The sequence below is a fragment of the Macaca thibetana genome, chromosome 1, assembly GCF_024542745.1.
Source record: "Macaca thibetana thibetana isolate TM-01 chromosome 1, ASM2454274v1, whole genome shotgun sequence".
In the NCBI taxonomy this organism is placed as follows: domain Eukaryota; kingdom Metazoa; phylum Chordata; class Mammalia; order Primates; family Cercopithecidae; genus Macaca; species Macaca thibetana.
In genome coordinates this window covers 47,783,184-47,801,005 of record NC_065578.1, presented here as the reverse complement: position 1 = coordinate 47,801,005, position 17,822 = coordinate 47,783,184, and the positions used below count along the sequence as shown (strand labels likewise).

General features: G+C 43.1%; 1 protein-coding gene and 1 long non-coding RNA gene across 7 annotated transcripts in view; one reads left to right on the top strand and one right to left on the bottom strand.

Annotated features, from left to right (window-relative positions):
• The window catches only part of AGBL4 (AGBL carboxypeptidase 4), a 1,466,214-nt gene that overhangs the window by 1,425,155 nt on the left and 23,237 nt on the right, over positions 1-17,822 (top strand). The window lies entirely within an intron of this gene.
• Positions 4,438-14,256, bottom strand: LOC126961791 (uncharacterized). The gene is made up of 3 exons (XR_007728419.1): positions 12,464-14,256; positions 6,869-7,349; positions 4,438-5,368 (listed from the first exon to the last, which is right to left on the bottom strand). It is a non-coding gene; the product is annotated as an uncharacterized LOC126961791 (long non-coding RNA).

Here is a 17,822-nt window from a genome sequence, read left to right as displayed (position 1 = left end):
ACTACAAATAATATCTGGTACCCCATCTGCCTAACCTGCCTCTTGATCTATCTCCAATTATGAAACAAATTAAAGCTAAGTAAAAGATATTAACAGAATTCTGTGGGGATACAGAAAACAGAGCAATGAATTCAAACTTGGGGGAATCTGGGAAGACCTTCTAAATGGAGCAGATTTTGAGCTGGGTCTAAAAGGGAGGTTAAGCCTTCAATAAGAGGAGAAGAGAGAGTTGGAGTAACAGGAAGGCATTCCACAAGTGTCTACAAAGAACAGAACCATGGACAGGCACCTCACTGCTCTGAAATAAGAAACCTAATTATCTCTAAGGGTTCTGTTAGCTCCATGTAGCAGGATTCTATGAAATTGTTCTTTCCCATATCTTACGGTATCTTTCCTCTAGTGAGAAAACAATAATCAACAGCAGAGCCAAGAATATAGGAAATGAAAAGTTGGGTGTGGTAGAGGAGACTTGACATTTTACTCACCATTGAGAGGAACATTCTTCAGAAAGCCAAGCCCAAGGCCTGCAATATGGTCGCATTAGTCAGGGTTCTCCAGAGAAATAGAACCAATAGAATATTTATGTCAATATCAATATCTATATCTATGTCTACGTCTATATCCATATCTATATCTATATCTCCTTTTGGTTCTGCTTTCATATATATATGTAAAGAGATTATATGCATAAAGACATTTATTATAAAGAATAGGCTTATGCAATTATGGAGACTGAGAAGTCCCAAATCTGCAGTCAATGAGTTGGAGTCCCAGGAGAGCTGATATGTCTAAGGCTGAAGGCCTGAGAAACAGGAGAGCTGATGGTGCAAGTTCCAATCTGAAAGTCAACAGACTTGAGACCCAAGAAGAACCGTATTTCAGTTCTTGTCCAAAAGTCAAAAAAGACCCAGCTCGAGTAGTCAGTAGTCAGTAGAGAGGGAATGCCCTCTCAGCCTCTTTGTTTATTCAGTCTTCAACTGATTGGATGAGGCCCACCCATATCAGGGAGGGCAATCTACTTAACTAAGTCTACTCACTGAAATTTTAATCTCACCCAGAAATAACCTCACAGACATATCCACAATAATGTTTGACCAAATGTCTAGGCATCTCAATCAAGTTGACACATAAAATGAATCATCATATGGGTTAATTGGCTCTTGGGACATTTTCAAACACCATGAGGGAAGCACAGGTCAGACAGTGTGATCATGAGGTCCAAAGACCCAGTACAAAGATTACGTAATTACTACATCATTGATCATTGGGTGGTACAGCGTTGGTAGAGTTAATCTAATTCAATCTCTTCCTTTTACAAAAGAAAGAAAGGAGAGAGAGAAGAGGAAGGAAGGGAAGGGAAAGAAGGGAAGGAGGGAAGGAAGGAAAAAGAAAGAAAGAAAAAGAAAAGAATAAAAGAAGTTTTTAAAAAACTATAATATTAGAATTCTTCTTCCTTTACAAATGTGATGCTCCTTCTGTATACACCTCAATTATGGCACTTTCACTTTGTGTTGAAGGATCATCATACATTTAGCAGGTAGAGAATTTTGGAGTGATACTACATGGGCAAATACATGAATGATAATGGAGCATTAGGGAATGACTAGCACTACAGCATGGCCAGGATGGGGTGCAGGGTCAATGTGGAGGAGAAACTAAACAGGTAGGCAGTGGCAAATCACAAGAAACCTGATGTCAGGTAAAGGAGCTTGGGAATTTATCCAGAAAGAAAGGAAGAAGGAGAGCTACACAACGTAGAGTTGTTACAACACCTCTCTTTGATGGCCCTTTTCATATTGCCTACTAGATTAGTGCCTTCAAAATTGCTAATCATATATGAATTATTTCTGTATTTCCAGGACTAGGCACAGTGCCAGAAACACAGTAGGTGTCCATAATTGTTGGTTGCATAAAGTTGAGGTAGCTAAACTGATACCCAGAGAAGATAAATGACTTGTTCAACATCACTGTGAAACCAGTGGCAAAGCTGGGCCTGACTGTAGTCAGAGCTTCTTCAGGTAAATTGTTGAAGCTGTATATCCCTGGGCACCAAGTCACAGTTTATTCAGGGATTTTTTGATTCGAGTACGTAGTATATGGCATGATCTAGAGCCAGATTTCTCTCCGTAATATAAAATATTTTCCTTCAGAAAACCCAGGGGCATTTGTGTCCAACCTGAGGGAGCTCACTGGCCTTCTATAACCTCACAAGACTCACCAGTATTCTGACTCAGATGCCTTCTCATAGGCTACCTATTGCCATTTTCAAGTATTTGAGGATCACCCACAGTGGCCCAAGGCATGGGGTGTTGAAAGATGAGTCAGACACAGTTGCTGTGCTCAAGTACTATTTTGAACCTGAGCATCTCAAGGACATATACCCATTCTGATGCCTCAGTATCTATAGTTACCAGCATACACTAACTCAAAGAGGTTGAATGACTGAGTGAAGAAACTCGAGGTCATAGTGAAGAAGAAACACCTGTGTAAATTTTATAACACAAGATAAAAAGTTGCAGGTGTCATGAAAGAGGTACCGAGTTCAGAGGAGGGGATAGTGGTCCCAGGGACAAGTTTCAAAGATTTCATGGAGGAGGTGGTAGCTTCTAGGCTAAGCCTTGAAGGATGACTAAGACTGAGACCAAGTTAGAAGGGCTGGATGCTGCGGGTGGAAGGAGAACATAAGCACAGACACAGACTCCATCAATAGTTATTAAACAAATGTCCACTCATTGTTTACTGTGTGTCAGGTCCCGTGAGGGGCAACAGGGATACCAAGCTGCCCTCCCAGAATTGACAACCCAGAGGGGAAAGAGGCAAAGAGGCAAGAGGAAGCAGGAATGTGGGACAGGGGGCAGAGACTGGGAAAGGGGAATGGTGTAGGATTAAGCAGAGGGTCTAGGGGAGATGATCAAATTGGTTAGGCTGAATTAAGAACATCCGAGCGTCTAAAATTTCCGATCTTATTAGGTCTTCATTCTCTACCAGCCACAAAAGGTGTTTGATGTGGAGGGAAAAAGAACTAGAAGGTATAGAGTTCCTGCTACATACCAGTAAAAAGTGCTTTACACATAATACTCTTATTTAATATTCTCATCCACTTTGAAGTAGGTCTGTGTATCTTTGTTTTACAAATGAGAAAGCTAAGTTTAAGCAACTGGTTAGTGGTGGGATCTTTGTGACTCCAAAGTCCTTGATTTGTTTTCTACTGTACCATGCTGATGAGAGAGGATGCTCATCCTATATCCTCTTCTTATTCCCTGGTTGACTGTAGGGTGTGTGTATGTTTGTGTGTGTGTACACATGCATGTGCCTCCTCACATCTTCCTGCATACAGGTACTAACTGTGGGCTAAGGGAGATTTTGATTACTTCTGTCCAATTAATGCTCTGTTCATTTCTGCTGTCTCCTTGTGATTGTAATTAATTGCTGCTGATTATGCTGTGTGGAAGGAAAAGGATAGCCATCAGCAGTTCTGCTTGGGGGATAAAAACATTGTAATGCAAAACAAAACTGATTCCCAAGGACTTGAATTTAAAAATTTGCTCTGTTACAGAAAGATTAGGCATTCTGTGACCAAAATCAATAATATTCTATGACCCTATTCAGGTATAAGAACAACCTGTCCCTGTTCTGGTCAGCAGTAAGGATAAAAGGAATTGAAGCAATATAGTTATTTGGAAAATTGGTGTGTGTAAAAACTGCTCATGTGATTTGCAAATCTCTTCCTCATCTATAAAATTAAGAGGTGTGATGAAACAAACTCCAACATCTTGTATTAGCCAAAATTTGGTTGCAAGGGACAGAAAACCCAACTCAAACTGACTTAAATAAAAAGGAAAATTAATTAGCTCATAAAACTCAAAAGTCCAAAGGGATACTTGTTTCAGGCATTGCTGGATCTAAGGACTCAGCATCATCAAGGCTTAGTCTGAAGCTCTCTGTCCTCAACCCCTCAGCACTGTTTCTTAAGCATTGGCTTCATTATTCAACCAGCTCTCCCCTGCTAGAAGCAAATTGGCTGCCAGAAGCTCCTGGTGGATATCCCAGCCTCTCAGTGTAAGGGTAACTCCCTGTTTCACAAGTCCCAGAACTGAGTCAGGTATGGGCCATGCCATACCTCACTAATCACTGTGGAAAGAGGTATATCAGTGCTCTGATTGGCCACCATTGGGCTGACTCCATCCCCAGAGTCTGAATGGGGTCAGCTCCTCCTGAGTCACGGAATTGAGATTGGGGGCTCAATACAGGAAAATGATGTGTGTGAGAGGGAATACATTAAGAGCAGGAAAATAAAACAAGACAAAGCAAGACAAATGTCCACTTTTGGTGCCCTCTTGCTCTGATATTTTATGATTCTTTAACCACTGATGCACTGTAAAGTTAAGGCTAGAAAATATGAAAGTCACTAAAGTTCAGTGAGTACTTAAAGGGAGGATGTGTGATTAAAGTCGAAACAAAGAGGATAATGTATTTTTGATTATCTATTTTATGTTAAATTCCATACCAGGTGCTTTCACATTCATTAAGTCGTACAGTCTACACAATACTTTTGTTAGTAGCTATTGTTATTCTCATTTTACTAATCAGGAATTGAGGATTAGTGGATGGACCACTTATCTAAGGTTTATTTATTTATTCCTTTACTTTTTCTTTCTGCAGCATTATTTGATGGTGTATTAGGCTAGGGAAACAAGGATGGAGAAGAGGTAGTCTCTGTCCTCAAAGAACTCACAATCTAATGGAAAAGAGAGACAGGCCAAGAACAGTGGAGGTTAGGGGTCCAATGGGTAGTCCCAGGTCTGGTGGCTCCCAAGACATGCACTTCTTTGTTCTCTCCAGGCAAAAGTTCAGGGTTCTCTGCTCTGCCTAGGTGGGGCATTGTTCAGAGAGTTTATGGTTCAAGAAGACCTTGTGTCTCTGGAAGCCCAGACCAATATGACTCAACTGGCTTCACCCTATAGCTATAACTAACCAGTTATCAAAGGAACCGGATCCCTCTACCCCAGAATTCACCCAGAAGGGGGCTAGAGAGCCATTGCTTCCTTCACAAAACCTTTTGATCTCTGCAACCAAGACAGAGTCACATCCCTGGCTTCCTTGGAAATGCCTTTCAGATGGTGCTATTCAGGGCCTCCTTCTCTTCATCACATCACTTTTCCAGGGTCCTGGCTCTGATGAGCTTTCCCTCTTTCCAAGGAGTAAGAGGGGAAGAACCAGCTCACTTTACCTTCTGGAGTGTGTGACATTTGCCTCCACACCCACCCCTGCTCCTTAAACAATTTTCTTCTCACAATCAAATTCTCCATTAATCTCTAGGAAATGACCTCCATTTCTCCTCTTCATGAAATCCTGAGATAATCTTGGCCTAGGAAGAAGAAAAGAAACAGAAGCTAATGTAAATTCCTGCCATTAGCAATATTGATTGTTTCACATAGCAAATATTTAATTGAACACCTAATGTGCCAGACACTGCTAAGCACAGGGGAAATTATGGTGAACAAAGCAGACATCATTTTTGCAATCACAGAACTTGGTAGCCTAGTGAAAGAAACAGGTATTTGGCCAGGCATAGTGGCTGACACCTGTAATCCCAGCAGTTTGAAAGGCCGAGGTAGGAGGATCTCCTGAGCTCAGGAGTTTGTGACCACCCTGGGCAACATAGTGAAACCCTGTTTCTACTAAAATACAAAAAATTAGCCAGGCTTGACGGCGTGCCTCTGTAGTCCCGGCTACTTGGAAGGCTGAGGCACGACAATCGCTTGAACCCAGGAGGTGGAGGTTGCAGTGAGCTGAGATCGTGCCACTGCACTCCAGCTTGGACTACAGAGTGAGACTCCATCTCAAAAACAAAACAAAAAAGAAATAGATATTTATCAAAATTTACACATACAATGTAAAGTTACCACTGTGACAGAACTGTGAAGGAGTGCCAGGAAGTTCTGGGAGAGTACAGGATGGCAGACTGACTCAGCCCAGAGGTCAGGGATGGCTCTCTTGTCAAAGTGGCAGTGGAGTTGACGTCTGAAGAATTAGTAGGAGTTACTTACTTAGAGGCAACAAGGCAGGGGGTTTGGAACAGTCTTTTGGGCAGAGGCCCTGCCACAGAGGAAACGACAAACGGCATAGAACTGTTTTAAGAAATCCTGTTGTCCATGGGATGAATGAGCACATGGGATATAATATGCTTGTTCTTATTGTTACTAAAATGGAGCAGGATGGAGTGAGACATGGAACAGGCATGTTTTATATCCTGACAGTGAGTGGATCCTGATTAGCATATATAAAAGAGAAGGAGGCAGTCAGACAGACAGGCCAGCTGGCCCGTCAGAGGTATGGGGGAGTGAGAATGGAAGAGAAAGGAAAAGTTCCAGAGAAAACATATTCTGTCCTAAAGACTGGATAAATATGTTGGCCTCATGGGCAGTTTAAGGCCAGCCTCATACCCATCCTGTGAGTGGGATCATTGTCAGCTTTGCTTGACATATCCGCAGAAGAGCATTAGATACAGGAAAATTGCAGTAACTGGTCCTTTTAATGGAGATTCACTATAGGAATCATAATAGCCACTTGGCACATCGGTACAGTAAAATAAAATTAGGCAACATTACTACTAAGAAAGGTGGAATGGAAAGTACTCTAGGGAACACAGAGCTCCCTGCCACCTTTAGACTTCCTACCCAAGGTCGATGGGGACACCACCATACAGTTCTCCAAGGCAGGAACCTGGTATGCTGTTCTTGATACTTTTCCTAGTCTAGTCACCTCTTCTAGCACCCAAGTATCATCTTTCTTACTAGACAAATATTTCCAATTCTTTGTCCTTCTTACAACTCCCCTGATAGTGCCTGAGCTCAGGCCCACTCACCATTCTCCCTGGACCAGGATGTTTCCTCCTGTCTGTAGTCTGGGTCCCCTCTAAATCCCCCTTCACCAGGGTCACAGGAGAAATCACCCTAGAAACAAATTTGAGCATTGTGTCTCTGTCTCTTAAAACCCTCCCCTGACTTCCCATTATCTGCAGAAGAAAGTTCATACTCATAACATCACACAAGGCATTCATGATGATCTGTGCTTGCATTTTTCTCTTCCTTCTTCATCTTTTAGAAGATATTCCAGCCATGACAAACATCTTTGAAGGGATCGTCATGCCTCAGCATGCTTGCACATGCCTCTGCCTTTATTCAGGATGCCGTTTCATGCCATTCAGCTTTACCTGGCCAAGTCTTACTTTTCCTCCAAGTCACCTGGATTTCAATCTTATACTGTATTTGTTGGTTGGTTTACTGCCTTTCTTCCCTTGTGAGCTCCACAAGAGTTGGTCGTTGTATGCAATTGTGTTCCTGAAACTAGAAAAGTATCTGGTACATCATAGATTCTGAATTAATTGTTGACTAACTTGTTTAATGATGAGTTATCTCAGTTAAAAAAAAAGACAATCTTACCCCCGCCATTCAGCTCAGGTGTTTCCTATTCTAACAAGCTTCCAGGGTGTCTCCAATACTAAATCCCACTTTTTGCACCCTGACTTCCCTTATTTCCCTCTGCCATAGTGTCATTGCCCTAACTTGCAACTTTTATTTACGTATCTTCTCTAAAGGCTGCTCAAGAACAGACTGATTTCTCATCTCTAAACCCATAGCGTCTAGTACAGTACCTTATACAGCAGGTACTCAATAAATATTGAATAAATGAATTAATTTTAAGAAAGTTAAAATAATAAAGAATTATAGCATAAAAATAATTTTTCAAGCCACAGGCATTGTAGTAGGACAGACCCGAGTTTAAGTCCTAACCGTCCGCTTGCTAACTGAGTGGTATTAGAAAGGTGACATCTCTGAACCTCTATTTTCTAACCTATAACACAAGGATACCAAAATCTACCTTGCTTGTAATAAATGAAACTAGCACAGTGCCTGGAAAATAGTCCATGGCCATCAACATTAATTTCATTCCCTAAGTTTTAAGTTCAAAACAACAGTTAAAAAAGAAAGTAACATCAGAGCAGAAAAAAAAATCATAAAATGTTAGAGCCAGGAGGGTCCTAAAGACTGGGATTTAAGTTTATCATCACACCCTTCCTAGGCATGGGATTCATTGCTGGTTTGCTTGAAATATAACAAGGATGTCTCAAAATGAGGAATAAATGCAAGGAAATGGCCAATAATGAGGTATTATAATGGAGTGTCACTATAATAATAGTCATTCTTTGGTGAAACTGTGAAGCAAGCCAATTCCTCTTTATTGTCTAAATGGAGAAATTGAAGCCCAGGAGTGGGTCAGTGACCTGCCCAAGGCTGCCCAAGGCATACAGCATTTGGTGAAAGCTGATGCTCAAATATAGGTCTCTTGATTCACAGGACATTGCTCATTCCATTCATCCATGTAAGTGCTTCAGATTCAGGCCCAATCAGGGGTGAAGACACAAGGGCAGGAGAGTGGGCTTCTTTTAAAGGTGGAGGACCCCATGTCCTGTCCCTCCAGCAAACCCTATAGTGGGTCTTTTAAGTTCTGAGCCCAGGATTTGATGCTTCCCAGAAAAAGACTGAACCCCAATTCTCACCCACAGAATGGCCCAGATTTCAGCTGAGTTTTGCAGTCAGCTCCTAGGGATCATCTTTGCTGAACTGTTCTTTGACCCCTGCAGCAGACTTGGGCCGCCAGACTCTTTGAGGTTTTTTAGTTAAGTTAGTGCAGATGCACTCAGGATAGATTCTTCATATTTTTCATTCCATTTCAAGTCTAACTTGATTTTACTCCCCCACACTCCGCCAGATTCTCACTAATCCCAGAGGAGTCAGACTATAACAAGGGAACAGGTCAGAAAATGAGAAGAAGGAATATTACCAGGAAGGTGGTGATAAACTCAATTATCTCTATCCATAGACCTAGAGCAGAGATTCTTAACATTTTAGAAGATGCTGATTTTTTCTGAAAATTATAGAAAATTCTGAATACTTTCCCCAGAAAATTTACACAGTTTGTCTGTAGTATCAGAGGGTTCAGGAACCCCTTAATGGCCCTTCTGATATAGAGGCTCACAGAACATCAGAGCTGAAATGTTTCAAAACATTTCATCCGCAAGCTAATCCCTCCTCCAAATTTACAGATTGGAAAACTGATACCTAGAGGATACTTGCCCCAAGCAAGTGCAGAAATACTCAGAAACAGAGCTGAGGCCTAAAGCCAGGCCCATCAGAACTCCTCTCTTCCTTCTCTCTTCCCTGCCACTCCAAGATCCTGCTATGCAAATATTTACTTTGGTCTTCAGTCTCATTTTAACTGTGCATCCAGTTGAAGCTTCTAAAAATATATGTGAGACAAGCAGGAGCTGAGTATCTCTCAGAAAAGCAGAGCCCCCTCTCAGGTTGAGCTGCATCAAAGTCCCAGGCACTGCTGAGCTGGGGCCCAGCTGGGCAGGCACAACTGATTCCAAGAGCCAATTTTCAGAGCCATGGTCAACTGTCAGTGGAGAAAGGGAGGCACAGCTGGGAAATTGCTGGTGCCTGGATTGGAAGAGCAGGCGAATGAGGAAGCCATGAGGCAAGTGATAGTGTGGGATCTGGAGAGAGAGATTAATTTCCCTCTTGAGTGAGAAGTGGGTCTGAGTTAGACAAGCTATAAATACCAGCAGTCTTGGGCAAGTAGAGAAGGGAGAGGCATCTTGGGTATTGAGGTGTGCTAGAAATGGAGGGAGGACACTCTTCCCTGCCAAAGTAATGAGGAGGGTGGTTAGATAACAGTCTACCAGATTAATGCAGCCTGTGAGTGGATCCCTCTCCCCTTCCCTGTCTCCAGGGATCCATTCAGGGATTACTCGTTTCCAAGTAGGGAAGCCAAGACCCTTCCCAGTCAAGATCCGGCCCACCTCTCTCATGTCACTTGCTGCATCTCCACCAGATACTGTACAACCGCTACACCAGTGGTTCTCACCCACAGGTACATTTGCCCCAGGGAATGTTTGGCAATGTTTGAAGACACACTTGGTTGTCACAATGAGGTGGATGCTGCTGACATCTAGTGGGAGAAACCAGGGATGCTGCTAAACACCCTACAATGCACAGGACTGTCCCCACAACACAGAATCTTTTAGCCAAACATGTCAATAGTACCTGGACTCTAAACAGATTGAGAGCACAGCCATCCCTGTTTTGTTTACTCTACATAGCCAGTGTGAATGTTCTATATACCTATTACATGGCCCAGCACAGAAGAGGTGATTGATAACTTATCTGTTGAATGAATCAATGAGTAATAAATAATGAATGAGCATTGGCTCATGCCTGTAATCCCGGCACTTTGGGAGACTGAGGCGTACGGATCACAAGGTCAGGAGTTTGAGAGCAGCCTGGTCAGCATGGCGAAACCTCGTCTCTACTAAAAACACAAAAATTAGCCAGACGTGGTGGCACACACCTGTAGTCCCAGCTACTAGGGAGGCTGAGGCAGGAGAATCACTTGAACCCAGAAGGTAGAGGTTGCAGTGAGCCAAGATCGCGCCTCTGTACTCCAGCCTATGTGACAGAGCAAGACTCCGTCTCAAAAATAAATGAATGAATGAAAAATAAATAAAGAATGAATGAATGAGTAAATGAATAACAGCAACCTGCCTAATGTGGTCTAAAGTCCAAATGCCCACCAAGGTTATCCCATCCAGAATCAGGCACATTATAACTGAGGTCAGCTCTCCATCTGTTCTAGCCCACCAGCCTCTAACCTGGCTTCTCCTCAAAAGACCCCATTAGGGTGGTGGGCAGCACTGGACACCTGATGAAGCTGCCTCTCATCAGCTTGGTCAGAAAGGATATCCCCTGCTCCAGGGAAACACTTTTCCCAGGCTAGAGCAGAGAGTGAGAATTAGAACTAGAGATCATCGAGTTCAACTGCCCGCCAATTTTACAGGAGAGGAAACCGAGGCACACAGCGTGGAAGAAACCTACAAGGTGTTATACCGAACATCCAGAAAACACAGAATTTTACAAATAGTTTCTCCATCTCTCCCTGCCTCTGTCTCTCTGTCCTTTTCTTTATCTCTCTCTCATCTTGATTTGTTTTAGTCTTACTTTTTCTCCCTATCTTTGTTCATAGGCCTAACGTGCTAAATAACTCTGGAAACAAATGTGAACGTGACACATTCTTGTCCTTAAAGAGCTCATACTTTGTTGGAGATGACAGTTTCATATGTAGTAATGATAATAAAAAAGCTACTGCATACCAGCATTGTACTGGGTACCTTGGATATATAATTTTTAATCAATACAATAATCCTGAGGTAGGAAGCATTATCTATTGTGGAGATGAGGAAACTAAGGCTCAGAGACAGTAAATAGCCTGCCCAGGTTCACACAGCTAAACATGTAGGAGCCAGGATTAAAACCCACGCTTTGTGGACTTTAAACCTGGCCTTCTAAATACACGCACAATGGAATACAGTGTCAGGAGATAAGGCTTAGAGGAGCTTATGGAAGGCCATGAAAGCCAGATCTGAGTTTAGATCTTACCTTGGAGGTGACAGTGTAGGGTTGTAGGTCAGGAAGTGACAAGGTCAGCAATTGTGAGAACATCATTCTCAGCAATAATGGAGAGAAACCAGAAGCCAGAAGACCAATTAGGACACTAAAGCAATAGTTCAGATAAGAGACAAGGATCCGAACAATGCAATAGCAGTGGAGGAAGGGGAGGAGCAGATTTACTATGTTAAAGAGGTAAAGTAGGCAACATTGCCCTTGAGAGGCAGCAAATAATGCCAGCAAAAAGCACTCTGAAATTAGACATATCTGGGTCTGAGTCCTGGTAAATCCACTTGATGCTTGTGTAGGTCAGGTGGGGTGGAGTTGGTGGGGCACCCAACAAGGTGTCTCACACAGAGCCAGAATTCCACCCCTGACACCCAGCACCTTCGTCCTGGGTATGCCAGGACGCTTCATATGCCAGCTCTTAGCTAAGCCGATGAACTCTCAGGCAGTGTGGAATAGGCTGAATAATGACCCCAAAGACATTCAGTTCCTGATCCCTAGAACCTATCAATAATACCTTATATGGAAACAAGGTCTTTGTAAATGTTATGGTTAAGACTGTTCAGATGGAAGGTTGAGACTATCCTGGATCATCTGAGTAGGTCCTAAATACGATCACATGTACCCCTAGAAGAGAGAGGCAGAGGGAGATCTGACATACACTAAAGAGAGAGGAGGCAATGTGACCATGGGGGCAGAGATGAAATGATGTGATCACAAGCAAGGAATGCCAGCAGCCACCAGAAACCAACTATTTCTCTGTTTTCTCCCCAGAGCCTGTGGAGGGAATGCAGGCCTGTGACACCTAGAGTTTGGCCCCAGTGAAACTGATTTCTGACTTCTGGCCTCCAGAATTGAGAGAATAAATGTCTGTTGTTTTAAGCCACTAAGTGTGTGGTGATTTGTTACAGTGGCAATGGAAAACTAATTTCGAGCCTTATACTTACCCCAAACTTTAATTCATTCTGTGATGAATTGGACACTCTTCCCACAATTTCCGTATAAGCATTCATCTCCAGCCTCCTCCGTGAAGTGAGCCTCTCAGGAAATACCTACTCTGTGGAATTGCATTTCGCCCATCAAAAAAGGCCTCACTTCCCGTCCCCGTCTGTGTCTCTCCACCTTCTTCTCTCAGTCCTTCTCAGTCTCTCACTGTTCCTGTCGCTATTTCAGTCTTACACATCTCATTTACAGTCTGTCCTCTGCGGCTGTGCTTCTCTGCATTTTTTCCTTTTGTCTCTTTCTATCTCATCTTTTGCCTTTCTTTCCCCTCTCCCTCCCTTCTCCTATTGCCTACATTTGTATCTCTCTCACGCCTCTTTCAGTTTGATTCTTTCCTTTTCTGTCATTTGCTCCATTTTTCTCTCTCTGCCCCCACCCCATTTCTTCTCAGTTTTCAAGCCTGAGTCTCTCTCAGCCTCTCTGATTATCCTTCTCTCCTTATCTTCTTGCTTCATCCTGACCAGTTTCTCTGTATTTTTCCGTTGGTTTGCATCTCTTTCGCTTCTAGTCTCTGCCTCTGCGGCCTCTTTGTCTCTTCCTCTCTCCTGCTGTCTATCCCTGACTCTCTAATCCATCTCTCTCTCTTTCTCGCTTTCTCTCTTTCTCCATCTCCCTTTCCTCTCTCCCTCTCCTCTCCTTTACAGGTCTTCTTACCTAGGGGGTGCCCCCGGACTTGCCTGCAATGGGAAAGGACTCTGCAATTACATCGGCAGCCTCCACACTGCGCTTCAGAGAAGGATTCATCTGTTTAGTCATGCACTTGTCCGACACTGTGGGAGGATTGGTAGGGAGGCAAAGACAAAAACTATTTCATTGTCACATTTTTCTTCTGGCCTTCCCTAGAGGCTCCTAGGCAGGTGCCTTTTAATATTCTAGCAGCGCTGTCAGCCTTACCAAAGAGAAATCACTTTTCCTTGGCCTATCCCTCTGCACAATTAATCTTCCCCCTTTAATGGTGATCATCTGTTGCTGGGAGGGGCAGGAGTATGAGCAGAAAATGAATTCTAGGTGGGAGTTTCCAAACAGGGAGCAGGTAGGAGTTCAATTTTCTTATTTGGAAGCAGGATAATGGCAAGAAAAGACCTTTATGAGGACAGAGATATGTCTGTTTTCTCTTTGTTGTATCCTAGCTCCTAGAACAGTGTCTGTCACATAGAAACCACTTAATATGAATATATAAATGAACAAATGGGTTTCAATCCTCCTTGCGCCAATACTTGATGTGACTCATCAGACAAGTGACTTCTGATTTTTCATCTGCAAAATAGGGATGGTAACCAGAGCTGCCATGGCCCACAAGTAGGGGGAAAGGAGAAGTGGGATATTATGTCTGAGGAGCGGGGCAGAGCTCAGCACCCTTTAGTGCAGTTAGGCCAGCTGAACTTGCTGAGGGTTCTAGAAGAGTTGCAGGGAGTGAGAAGTATGAAGAAGGCTTCAGAGATGAGTCCACAAGGGGAGGAGCAGGGCAGGGAAGGGAGGCCACAGGCCAGACGAGAGGATGTGTGTGAGACTTGTCTCCGCCGAAGCTGCTCTGGGAGGCGAAGAGGACCTGGACCTGCAGACAAAAAACAGCCGTTGCTATGAAAGAGGTGTTCCTGACCTCACGAGGGAGGACTCATCCCTGAGGTTGATTATTATCCCCAGTTTGGGATTGGGTTGGATTTAGCAAGAGTCTAATTGTGAAATGACCGGTCAGGGCTGTGTTTCAGATGAGGAGGATTAACTCCGCTTTGATGCTGGCCAGCACCTTCACCTCCCCAAGCCCATCCCCACCCCACCTTCTCAAGGAGGCCTCTCTGAGCGCTCTACTTAATGCTGTGATCTTCTCCTTGTCCCCAGCCCTCCCCTTACCCTATTCTTTATCTTTACTCCATAGCACTTACCACGTTCCAGCATTCTATATAATTTACACATGTATTATTAGGTCTACAGCTTGTTTTCCATAGCTAGAATTTGAACTCCATAAAGACAGAGGTCTTTGTCAGTTTTGTTCACTGTATATGTCAAGTGTCTAAAATAACGGCACATGATCAGTTCTCCATATATATTTGTGAATGAAAGAATGAGGATAGGATTTCTCATAAGCTTATTGTATTGAAGGCTTTGCTTGAATATACCATGTTAGCTGAAAAAGGACTCGAGAGACCACATTTACCCACAGAGAAGTTAGGCCCAGTGAAGGGAAATGGCCCAAGGTCACATGGCTAGTTAATGATGAAAACCATGTTGGTCTCTTGATTCCCACTTGTGTGCACACTCAAGGCCCCAGATCTGAGGCCCTGAGACAGGAGAACAGAGGATCCTTCAGTTATTGCCATTCTCCTAAAGCCCTTGGGACACCCTGAGAGCAGAGAGGAAGAGGTGGAGAGCTGAGCAGAATGGAACACACTGCACAGTCAGCAAGAATTTGTAGCATGAATAATCCCAAAGAGCTGAAAATTCAGAAACAATTCCCATTTTCTGATTTTTTTTCCCATTTCTGATTCAGACCCTGGATACTTAATGTCTTGTAGCTCAAACCCAACATGCTCTGAACTGACCTCCTACTCTCTCCCCTGAAGCTCTTACTGCCTCATTCTTTCAAATGCCAGATCAGGGCACCCCATTGACCCAGCTGCTAAAGCCAAAGATGAAGGAGTCATCCTTCACTCCTTCCTCTCCTTTGGGCCCCACATCCAACCTGGCAGCAGGTCCTGTTGGCTCTTCCCACAAATATGTCTCCCCATCTCTACTGCCTCTGAACAGCCGGGGTCTCCCTTGTCCTCTCCTGGACCATTGCAGTCGTCCCTGGCTACTCTGCCTGCTTCCACTCTTGCCTTCTCTTTTAGTGCAGCAGTGACCTTTGGAAATAAAAATAAGATGGTGTCACTTTCCTGCTTCAAACTCTTCAGTAGCTTCCCATTCACCAAGAAAGTCCAGACTCCTTAAGGTGGCCCAGAGGTCTTGGTGATCTAGCCCTTGCCCATCACCCTCCGCCAGCCCTCTTCCAGTTTCTGTCTCTCAGCTGAGGACCCTTCCCAGACACCCTTCCCTCTTCATAGGTACTGCTGCAGTCACTGTTCACTCCCAGTTCATATCTCTTCCTCAGAGAGGCCTTCCCATGCCTGCATTATCTGCAGGTACAGACTCTGTGCATTTTCTTCATAGTACTATATTAAGTGCAATATGTGTGTGTGGTTTTTTTGGTTTGTTTGTTTTACTACCTCGCTATTTATCTCTGCTTCTAGACTTAAGAACCACTGTCTTGGTTTTGTCTTCTTTGATTTTAACCATAGTATACCCTGAGCCTTCCAAAAAGCCTGAACATAATAAACATAGTAGATGATCAGTAAATATACATTGACTAAATGAGTGACAAATACAACCCATATATGTTCGTTGGCTTTTATTGCCTACAGAATAGAAGTTTAAGTTTCTTAACTTGACATTCAAAGCCTTCACTCACTTGTCTCTAGCCTAATATTTCAGCATCACATTCCACTCTACACATTTAGCTACATGGGCCCTCGGACCCTTTTCTGTGTTATTTCATGTCATGTGCCTGGCCACACTCCGTTTCTCTGCTGATACTTGTCTTTCTCTTCCTCCCACTTTAAGACCTGTCTTTGTCCTTCAAATCTTTGTTGTATGTGCACCTCCATGAAGCTTTTTATAATTCCTCCATTTGGAATTCAGTCTCCTTCCACACATCCACAGAATTTTGTGTTCGAATTTATGATTACACTCAAGAAGGGAAACAACATATGCACGCTGTTAGAAGACACTGAAGTTCATATGCTACCTTTGTTACATTCATGCCATGAGACTGAATTAGTTATGCAAACTCTCTTGTTTTCAATGTCCTCATCTGTGAAATATAATGTAGAATTGTACTTTGACTTTGCAGGGCTTTGGTAAGGATAGGTGATAGTAACTACACTGTATGCATTGTGGAGTAAACTTTAAAAAAAAAATAGTTCCTGCTTTTCTGAAGATGACAGTGCAACAGCCTCTCAGGTAATATAGTTAACTGGAACATGTCAGTTTCCTTCTCTAGGCTATAAAGTGTATTTGTCTAATTTTCCTTTAACCCCAATCCCTGTCCTCTTCATAGCAGTATATACATGGGAGGAGCCCAGCAAACATTTGAATGGATGCGTGAAGGAATGAGTGAATGAATGAGAATGAACAGTAAATGTTCAAACCTTCATTACCTGTTGAAGGTCCCCATTAAATAGGAGGCTGGGGATACTTACACCTGCCCTTTTTTTCAAAAGAGCTCTGTATGAAAGTCACAGAATCAGTCCAAGTTTTGGATAATCCCAGCTGAATTCTCCTGGTTTATTGCTTTAAGTGTCTTGATTCCATCTTCCCCATGTGGCTGGCTATACCCTGCCATTTTTGAGAAAGAGATCAATGACCTACATAGGAACCAGAAAATGATGAGATTTTTAACTTACAGACCATCTTGAGATTTTTGTTTATAATGAATAGTTGGGAGTTTTCACCCCCAATTTTTTATCTCTTAATTCTACAATACAGTGGAAAGCATTCCAGCCAAGAGAATTATTGCCTTTCTTGCCTGGATTTTAAATCTTTGTTCAAAGACAGCTTGTTTTAATTGAAAATGTTCAATCAATCCCTCCTCTCCTCCTGCCCATGTCCTATTTCTTGACTCAAACAGGGCCATTGCAGTAAATAATCTAGAGTGAGACTTTCAGGGTTAGGGAATATGTAATAGGGTTGGAGGGGGAAGGGAAGAGAGTTGTCCCAGACAATGCTCATCTTTAAAACACTGGCTTCTAAACAGATCCTGTCCAAAATGATCAATACCTTACAGTGGCACATTTTGCTGGAACAGCCCATCCCCTTTCCCTAGCAGAGTTCAAGAGGATTGATTTACAAAGCTACCTCCTATAGTTGCTTTAAGTCTGGCTCTCAGTGTGAGAAAGGGATCAGGTTTCTCTCTTCCTCATTCATTCATTCATTCATTCATCCAACCCCTATGTTATTCATCAACTAGGTGCAGTCACACTCTTCATCCCAACAACACTGTGAGCAGGAAACTGCAACTCAGGAAAATGAAATGGCTCATGCAAGATCACACAGTGTTCTAGTTCTCTAGTTCTACATTAGAAAATCTCCCCAAAACTTAGTGGCTTAAAACAATAGCTATTTTCCTACGTTCTCTGTGGGTCAGAAATTTGAGGAGGCCTCAGCTGGTTGGTTCTAGCTTAGAGAGTGGTGTGTTGCTGTCAGACAATGGCTGGAGATGGAACAGTAGAGTGCTGGAGGAGCTGTAGGCTGGCTAGGAATCTCTCTCCT